The sequence below is a fragment of the Schistocerca serialis genome, chromosome 8 (genome assembly GCF_023864345.2).
Source record: "Schistocerca serialis cubense isolate TAMUIC-IGC-003099 chromosome 8, iqSchSeri2.2, whole genome shotgun sequence".
NCBI classification, from domain to species: domain Eukaryota; kingdom Metazoa; phylum Arthropoda; class Insecta; order Orthoptera; family Acrididae; genus Schistocerca; species Schistocerca serialis.
Genome location: NC_064645.1, coordinates 45,201,316 through 45,210,367, shown reverse-complemented (window position 1 = coordinate 45,210,367; position 9,052 = coordinate 45,201,316). Strand labels below are relative to the sequence as shown.

Here is a 9,052-nt window from a genome sequence, read left to right as displayed (position 1 = left end):
CGAGCATATGGGATTGGTTCCCAAATATGTGAGTGGCTCGAAGACTTCTTAAGTAGTAGAACCCAGTACATTGTTCTCAATGGTGAGTGTTCATCGGAGGTGAGGGTATTATCTGGAGTGCCCCAGGGAAGTGTGGTAGGTCCGCTGTTGTTTTCTATCTACATACCGTATTTACTCGAATCTAAGCCGCACTTGAATCTAAGCCGCACCTGAAAAATGAGACTCGAAATCAAGGAAAAAATTTTCCCTTATCTAAGCCGCACCTGAAATTGAACACTCAAAATTCAAGTGGAGAGAAAAGTTTTAGACCGCACCTCGAAATCAAAACAAAGTTGGTCCATTGTAACATGAGACACAATTTAGGTTGAGTGGATGAAGATACAGCTACAGCAGTTTAGTTTGAGTCGTAAGCTTAACAGTTAAGCTTTACCAAGCAAAGAAAGGTGAATGATTGACTTCAGTTTATTGGGAGAATTTTAGTAAAGTGTGGTCCAAGTGTAAAGAAGCCACATATAGGACACTAGTGGGACCTATTCATGAGTACTGCTTGAGCATTTGGATACCACACCAGGTTGGATTAAAGGAAGACGTCAAACAAATCCAAAGGCAAGTTGCTATATTTGTTACTGGTAAGTTTGAGAACTCACAAGTATTATGGAGATTCTTTCGGAACTCAAATAGGAATCTCTGGAGTGAAGGTGACATTTTTTTCAAGGAGTACTAGTGGGGACATTTAGAGAAGTCACATTTGACGTTCGCTGTAGAATGATTCTACTGTCATATACGTACATTTTGCGTAAGAACCAGAAGGGCAAATGTATGTAGAAATACATCACATTTACGTTCAGTTAACCCCCCCCCTCCCCCCCCCCCCCCCCACACACACACACACATACTGCAGGGGGTTGGGAGCAGATGTTGAAAATAGGGCTACACAATACCTGGCTTCCTGCAAAGACGCTCTGATGATGAGCGCAAAGTAGTTCAAAGACTCAAATGTCTGTTTATGGTAATAGATGTTTCCTCTACCCCTGAGGCCTTTGGCATGGACAAGAGTGAGGTCTTGCCTTGAAAGAAATGTTTAATCTTCTTTTTGTTTTGTCTTAAGAAGCTTGAGAAAAAAAAAAAGATATATTAGTTGGCAGTCTCCTACAACTTTTCAGGGTCTTGAGAACTCATTTGTATGGTAACATCTTACAGCATCTGATAAATATCTTTTCAAATGGTTAATTAATTATTGAGGACAAAGATTTCAACATGATATTATATTAGAAGTTTCTTTCATAACTCTGTGGGGTACTCTAGCACAACTCTCAGTTTATTCAATTTAGTGTTTATCCATTTGATTCATTCAATTTACACTGAAAGTTATTAAAATTTTACAAACACACACACTGGATGCAACAAATTACAAATGTGCACACAATGTAGTACATGGTTTGGTATGGAAATGATTATAATTATAGTGCAGCTGCAGAAAGCAGGTAGGAGCAACATATGTATGTAAGGCAAGATGAAGATGATACAGCAGGCTTTTCACTTGCGCATCAGCTGTTCATGCGAACAGCCTTTTCTGTCTTGTGTAGCAAGGAGAAATATCTAATAGGAGATGTCAGAAATTGCCAGCAATAAGACAATAGCATGTCGAGAATGCAGTTTATAGGTCTTCAATACTGCTGCATGTGTTGAATGGAATCCCATGATCACTACATGAATAAGGTATGATGGGTTCCATGCTGTATCTTGGCAGCCCTGTATCACTAGCACCCTAGGGTACCGATGTACAGTACAGTTGGCCACGTCTCATACCTAGGGTCATGAAATAAAAACCTTCATATGGAAAAAGAATAATAAAAATAATGAAGAGTGTACCTACCCCCATAAACCATGGACCTTGCCGTTGGTGGGGATACTTGCGTGCCTCTGCGATACAGATGGCCGTACTGTAGGTGCAACCACAACTGGGGTGGGGGGTATCTGTTGAGAGGCCAGACAAACGTGTGGTTCCTGAAGAGGGGCAGCAGCCTTTCAGTAGTTGCAGGGGCAACAGTCTGGATGATTGACTGATCTGGCCTTGCAACACTAACCAAAATGGCCTTGCTGTGCTGTTATTGCGAACGGCTGAAAGCAAGGGGAAACTACAGCTGTAATTTTTCCCAAGGGCATGCAGCTTTACTGTATGGTTAAATGATGATGGCATCCTCTTGGGTAACAGCCTGTTCCCCCATTCGGATCTCCGGGTGGGGACTACTCAAGAGGACGTCGTTATCAAGAGAAAGAAAACTGGCATTCTACAGATCGGAGCGTGGAATATCAGATCCCTTAATCAGGCAGGTAGGTTAGAAAATTTAAAAAGGGAAATGGGTAGATTAAAGTTAGATATAGTGGGAATTAGCAAAGTTTGGTGGCAGGAGGAACAAGACTTTTGGCCAGGTGAATACAGGGTTATAAATAGAAAATCAATTAGGGGTAATGCAGGAGTAGGTTTAATAACGAATAAAAAAATAGGAGTGGGGGTAAACTACTACCAACAGCATAGTGAATGCATTATTGTGACCAAGATAGACATGAAGCCCATGCCTAATACAGTAGTACAAGTTTATATGCCAACTACCTCTGCAGATGATGAAGAAAGTGATGAAATGTATGATGAGATAAAAGAAATTATTCAACTAGTGAAGGGAGACGAAAATTTAATAGTCATGGGTGACTGGAAATCGAGAGTAGGAAAAGGAAGAGAAGGAAACATAGTGGGTGAATACGGATTGAGGGAGAGAAATGAAAGAGGAAGACGTCTGGTAGAATTTTGCACAGAGCAAAACTTAATCATAGCTAACACTTGGTTCAAGAATCATAAAAGAAGGTTGTATGTCTGGAAGAAGCCTGGAGATACTAGAAGGTAGCAGATAGATTATATAACGGTGAGACAGAGATTTAGGAACCAGGTTTTAAATTGTAAGACATTTCCAGGGGCAGATGTGGACTCTGACCACAATCTATTGGTTATGAACTGTAGATTTAAACTGAAGAAACTGCAAAAAGGTGGGAATTTAAGGAGATGGGACCTGGATAAACTGACTAAACCAGAGGTTGTACAGAGTTTCAGGGAGAGCATAAGGGAACAATTGACAGGAATGGGGGAAAGAAATACAGTAGAAGAAGAATGGGTAGCTCTGAGGGATGAAGTAGTGAAGGCAGCAGAGAATCAAGTAGGTAAAAAGACGAGGGCTAGTAGAAATCCTTGGGTAACAGAAGAAATATTGAATTTAATTGATGAAAGGAGAAAATATGAAAATGCAGTAAATGATGCAGGCAAAAGGGAATACAAACGTCTCAAAAATGAGATCGACCGGAAGTGCAAAATGGCTAAGCAGGGATGGCTAGAGGACAAATGTAAGGATGTAGCAGCTTATCTCACTAGGGGTAAGATAGATACTGCCTACAGGAAAAGTAAAGAGACCTTTGGAGAAAAGGGAGCCACTTGTACGAATATCAAGAGCTCAGATGGAAACCCAGTTCTAAGCAGAGAAGGGAAGGCAGAAAGGTGCAAGGAGTATATAGAGGGTCTATACAAGGGCGATGTACTTGAGGACAATATTATGGAAATGGAAGAGGATGTAGATGAAGATGAAATGGGAGATACGATACTGTATAACAAGTTTGACAGAGCACTGAAAGACCTGAGTTGAAACAAGGCCCCGGGACTAGACAACCTTCCATTGGAACTACTGACAGCCTTGGGAGAGCCAGTCCTGACAAAACTCTACCATCTGGTGAGCAAGATGTATGAGACAGGCGAAATACCCTCAGACTTCAAGAGGAATATAATAATTCCAATCCCAAAGAAAGCAGGCATTGACAGATGTGAAAATTACCGAACTATCAGTTCAATAAGTCACAGCTGCAAAATACTAATGCGAATTCTTTACAGACGAATCGAAAAACTGGTAGAAGCTGACCTCGGCGAAGATCACTTTTGGATTCCGCAGAAATGTTGAAACACGTGAGGCAATACTGACCCTACGACTTATCTTATAAAATAGATTAAGGAAAGGCAATTTCTAGCATTTTTAGACTTAGAGAAAGCTTTTGACCATGTTGACTGGAATACTCTCTTTCAAATTCTAAAGGTCGCAGGTGTAAAATACAGGGAGGAAAAGGCTATTTACAATTTGTACACAAATCAGACGGCAGTTATAAGAGTCAAGGAGCATGAAAGGGAAGCAGTGGTTGGGAAGGGAGTGAGACAGGGTTGTAGCCTGTCCCTGATGTTATTAAATCTGTATATTGAGCAAGCAGTTAAAGAAACAAAAGAAAAATTTGGAGTAGGTGTTAAAGTCCACAGAGAAGAAATAAAAACGTTGAGGTTCACCGATGACATTGTAATTCTGTCAGAGACAGCAAAGGACTTGGAAGAGCAGTTGAGCAGAATGGACAGTGTCTTGAAAGACGGATATATGATGAACATCAACAAAAGCAAAATGAGGATAATGGAATGTAGTCAAATTAAGTCGGGTGATGCTGAGGGAATTAGATTAGGAAATGAGACACTTAAAGTAGTAAATGAGTTTTGCTATTTGGGGAGCAAAATAACTGATGATGGTCGAAGTAGAGAGGATATAAAATGTAGACTGGCAATAGCAAAGAAAGTGTTTCTGAAGAAGAGAAATTTGTTAACATTGAGTATAGATTTAAGTTTCAGGAAGTTGTTTCCGAAAGTATTTGTGTGGAGTGTAGCCATGTATGGAAGTGAAACGGGGAAGATAAATAGTTTGGACAAGAAGAGAATAGAAGCTTTTGAAATGTGGTGCTACAGAAGAATGATGAAGCTTAGATGGGTAGATCACGTAACTAATGAGGAGGTATTGAATGGAATTGGGGAGAAGAGAAGTTTGTGGCACAACTTGACCAGAAGAAGGGATCGGTTGGTAGGACATGTTCTGAGGCATCAAGGGATCACCAATTTAGTATTGGAGGGCAGCGTGGAGGGTAAAAATCATAGAGGGAGACCAAGAGATGAATACTCTAAGCAGATTCAAAAGGATGTAGGTTGCAGTAAGTACTGGGACATGAAGAAGCTTGCACAGGATAGAGTTAGCATGGAGAGCTGCACCAAACCAGTCTCAGGACTGAAGACAGCAACAACAACAACCAATATGATCTACCACCAAGCTCATTTCCAAAGAGCTTAACACACATATCAAAAAAGTTTTGCGTCACCTCGGATCCAAGAGTTTCGGAATCCGTACAGAAAATTGGAATAGAGATCAAGATAAACATCATTTTCACCCTCTTTATTGCTAATGAAAACCACACACTTCATGTTGTACCACCATACAGCGAGACCTTCAGAGGTGGTGTTCCAGATTGCCGAACACACCGGCACCTCTGATACCCAGCAGCACATTGTCTTGCACTGATGCATGCATGTATTTGTTGTGGCATACTATCCACAAGTTCCTCAAGGCACTGTTGGTCCAGACTGTCCCACTCCTCAATGGCAATTTGGCATACATCCCTCAGAGTGGTTGGTGGGACACATCATCCATAAACAGCCCTTTTCAATCTTCCCCAGGCTTGTTCGATAGGGTTCACGTCTGGAGAAAATGCTGCCCACCCTAGTTGAGCGATGTCGTTATCCTTAACGAAGTCAGTCATAAGATGTGCATGATGGGTGTGTGAATTGTCATCCATGAAGACAAATGTCTTGCCTAAATACTGTCGCTATGGTTGCACAATTAGCCAGAGGATGGCATTCACGTGTAGTACAGCCATTATGGCGCCCTCTACCACCACCAGTGGCATATGTCGACCCCACATAATGCCACCTCAAAACAGCAGGGAACCTGTACCTTGCTGCACTCGCTGGATAGTGTGTCTATGACATTCAACTAGGGAAGTGTCCAGGCATCTCGAAGTGAACCAAAGCGATGTTGTTCGGACATGGAGGAGATACGGAGTGATAGGAACTTTCCATGACATGCTTCACTCAGGCCACCAAGGGCTACTTATAACTGCAGTGGTTGGGCACTACCTATGGATTACGGCTCAGAGGAAACCTGACAGCAATGCCACCATGTTGAATAATGTTTCTCGTGCACCCACAGGATGTCATGTTATGACTTAAATTGTCGCAATAGGCTACATGATAAGCAACTTCATTCCAAATATCCATCTTTGCAACCACATCACCATGCAGCACTGTACAGATGGGCTCAACAACAAGCCAAATGGACGGCTCAGCATTGGCATCATGTTCTCTTCACCAATGAGTGTCGCATATACCTTCTACCAGACAATCGTTTGGGGGCAACCCGGTCAGGCTGAACGCCTTAGACACACTGTCCAGTGAGGGCAGTAAGGTGGAGGTTCCCTGCTGTTTTGGGGTGGCATTATGTGGGACCGACGTACCCGGCCAGGGTTGCCTCCAAACACGTCTCTGACGATTGTCTGGTTGAAGAGACACTCATTGGTGAAGAGAACATGATGCCAATCCTGAGCGTTCCATTTGGAATGTTGCTGGGCCCTTCTGTACCATGCTGCATGGTGTCATGGTTGCCAAGATGGATCTCGCCATGGATGTTGGGAGTGAAGTTTCACTACATACAGCCTATTGCGCACAGTTTGAGTCGTAACACGATGACCTGTAGCTGCACCAAAAGCATTATTCAACATGGTGGCTTTGCTGTCAGGGTTTTTCCGAGCCATAATCTGTAGGTAGCGGTCATCCAGTGCAGTAGTAGCCTTTAGGCGGCCTGAGCAAGGCATGTCATTGACAGTTCCTGTCTCTCTGTATCTCCTCCATGTCCGAACAACATCGCTTTGGTTCACTCAAAGATGGCTAAACACTTCCCTTGTTGAGAGCCCTTCCTGGCACAATGTGGACATGTAGCCACAGTACTGATTGTCTAGGCATTGAACTACAGACAACACAAGTCATGTACCTCCTGCCTGGTGGAATGTTTGGAACTGATCGGCTGTAGGGCACCCTCCATCTAATAGGCGCTGCTCATGCTGGGTTGTTTACATCCTTGGGAGGATTTAGTGACATCTATGAACAGTCAAAGGGACTGTGTCTGTAATACAATATCCACAGCCAATGTCTATCTTCAGGAGTTCCGGGAACTGGGATGCTGCAAAACTTTTTTTGATGTGTGTATACTGCCGATCCCCTGAATTTACATTCTAGAGACAGTTTGTTTTGTCAAAAAATATTGATTTGTTAACAACAAATGGAGAAATCCACAGCCTTGACACAAGAACAGAAACAAACAAGCATCTGGTAGTACAATGATTAAGCTGAAGTCACAATGGGGTGAAAAATATGGGCAGCCAACTACCCAACAAACTACCCCTACCAATTAAAAACGAAAGAATACCTTCAGGAAGAAAGTTAAGGATTTATTAATGAAACATACTTTTCATTCTGTTGATGAGAACCTGAAGGCAAACATGCGTAAACTATTTGATCTTGATCTCTCCCTCACAGTGCTCAACAGTAAAATTTCTATTTCTCACTGGTTCATAGAGTTATATAGAAATAATATGCTTCCATTCACATGTAACAAGATCTATTAAGATGTTACCAAGTATTTTCTATATTTTAGTATGATAAAATGGACATTGATCGTTTGGCACTCAAGCTATTCTAACCATTATTGTGTTTTGTACTAATCTAATTTGCCTGTTCGGTTATTGCTGTTATTACTTATGATGTGCTGTTGTTTGCAAATATAATGTGTAAAAATGTACTAAACATTAGCCCCACATCTTTGTGATTATACGGTATAGGATGTCTAGGCTTGAAATAAACAAAAACTTTCTGCCATAAGAGCCTGCAATATCGGTTACTGCATGACAAAAAAGGTAGGAGAGCAACTCCAGCATACTTTTTGGGCACTGATGCTTCTCCACACAAACAGCATTCCATTCATGATCTACAGAATCCAATGATATGACCACAGGTGTCCTTGTGTAAACTAAACATGCTCCATTCTGTTGCCTTACCTGCCAATAGTTTGCCAAATACCACACTGTATATTTATGAAGACAGTAACTGTTCTCGAAAGAACAGATACCACTGATGACTGTGCAGCTTCTCTGGAACAAATGATAATTAGTTGAAACCCTCAGCTGCCAGCAGGTATTATTGATATACCTTGATGGGGACAGCTGAAAATGTGTGCCCCGACTGGGGCAACCTGACACGTTGCCTGAACTCTTACGGGAATTCTCACCTTAGTGTGCATGAGTTATGAGTGGATGGGTAAATACCTATTAGCTACATTACATATGTAGATTGTGAACAGTTGGGAATATGGGTCTCACGGGAAGTATGCAAGGGATTAAGTCCCTGCAGTTGCACTATTCATCTGTGTCCTCGGTGGCTCAGATGGATAGAGCGTCTGCCATGTAAGCAGGAGATCCCGGGTTTGAGTCCCGGTCGGGACACATATTTTCAGGTATATCATTGAGGTATATCAATAACCCCTGTCAGCAGCTGAGGGTTTCAATTAATTATCATTTGGACTTTATATTTACTGAAATGTGTCAGTGTTTCTAGAATGTATACATGACAGAAGAACATGATTGTCTCCCTTGTACTGTTGTTGTGGTCTTCAGTCTGGAGACTGCTTTGATGCCGCTCTCCATGCTACTCTATCCTGTGCAAGTTTCTTCATCTCCAAGTAACTACTCCACCCTACATTTTTCTGAATCTGCTTAGGGTATTCATCTCGTCATCTCCCTCTATGAATTTTACCCTCCATGCTGCTCTCCAATACTAACTTGATGACACCTTGATCCCTAAGAACATGTCCTACAAACATATCTCTTCTTCTAGTCAAGTTGTGCCACAAACTTCTCTTCTCCCCCATTCTGTTCAGTACCTCCTCATTAGTTATGTGATCTACCCATCTAATCTTTAGCATTCTTCTGTAGCACCACACCCCAAAAGCTTCTATTCTCTTACTGTCTAAATTTTTATTGTCCATGATTCACATCCATACATGACTACACTCCACGCAAATACTTTAGGAAAAGACTTCCTGAC

The 9,052-nt window shown here is 41.9% G+C and overlaps 1 non-coding gene across 1 annotated transcript; it reads left to right on the top strand.

The window, feature by feature from the left end:
- Positions 1 to 8,376: 8,376 nt before the first annotated feature.
- Trnat-ugu (transfer RNA threonine (anticodon UGU)) lies at positions 8,377 to 8,451 on the top strand. The gene has a single exon. It is a non-coding gene; the product is annotated as a tRNA-Thr (tRNA).
- Positions 8,452 to 9,052: the final 601 nt, after the last annotated feature.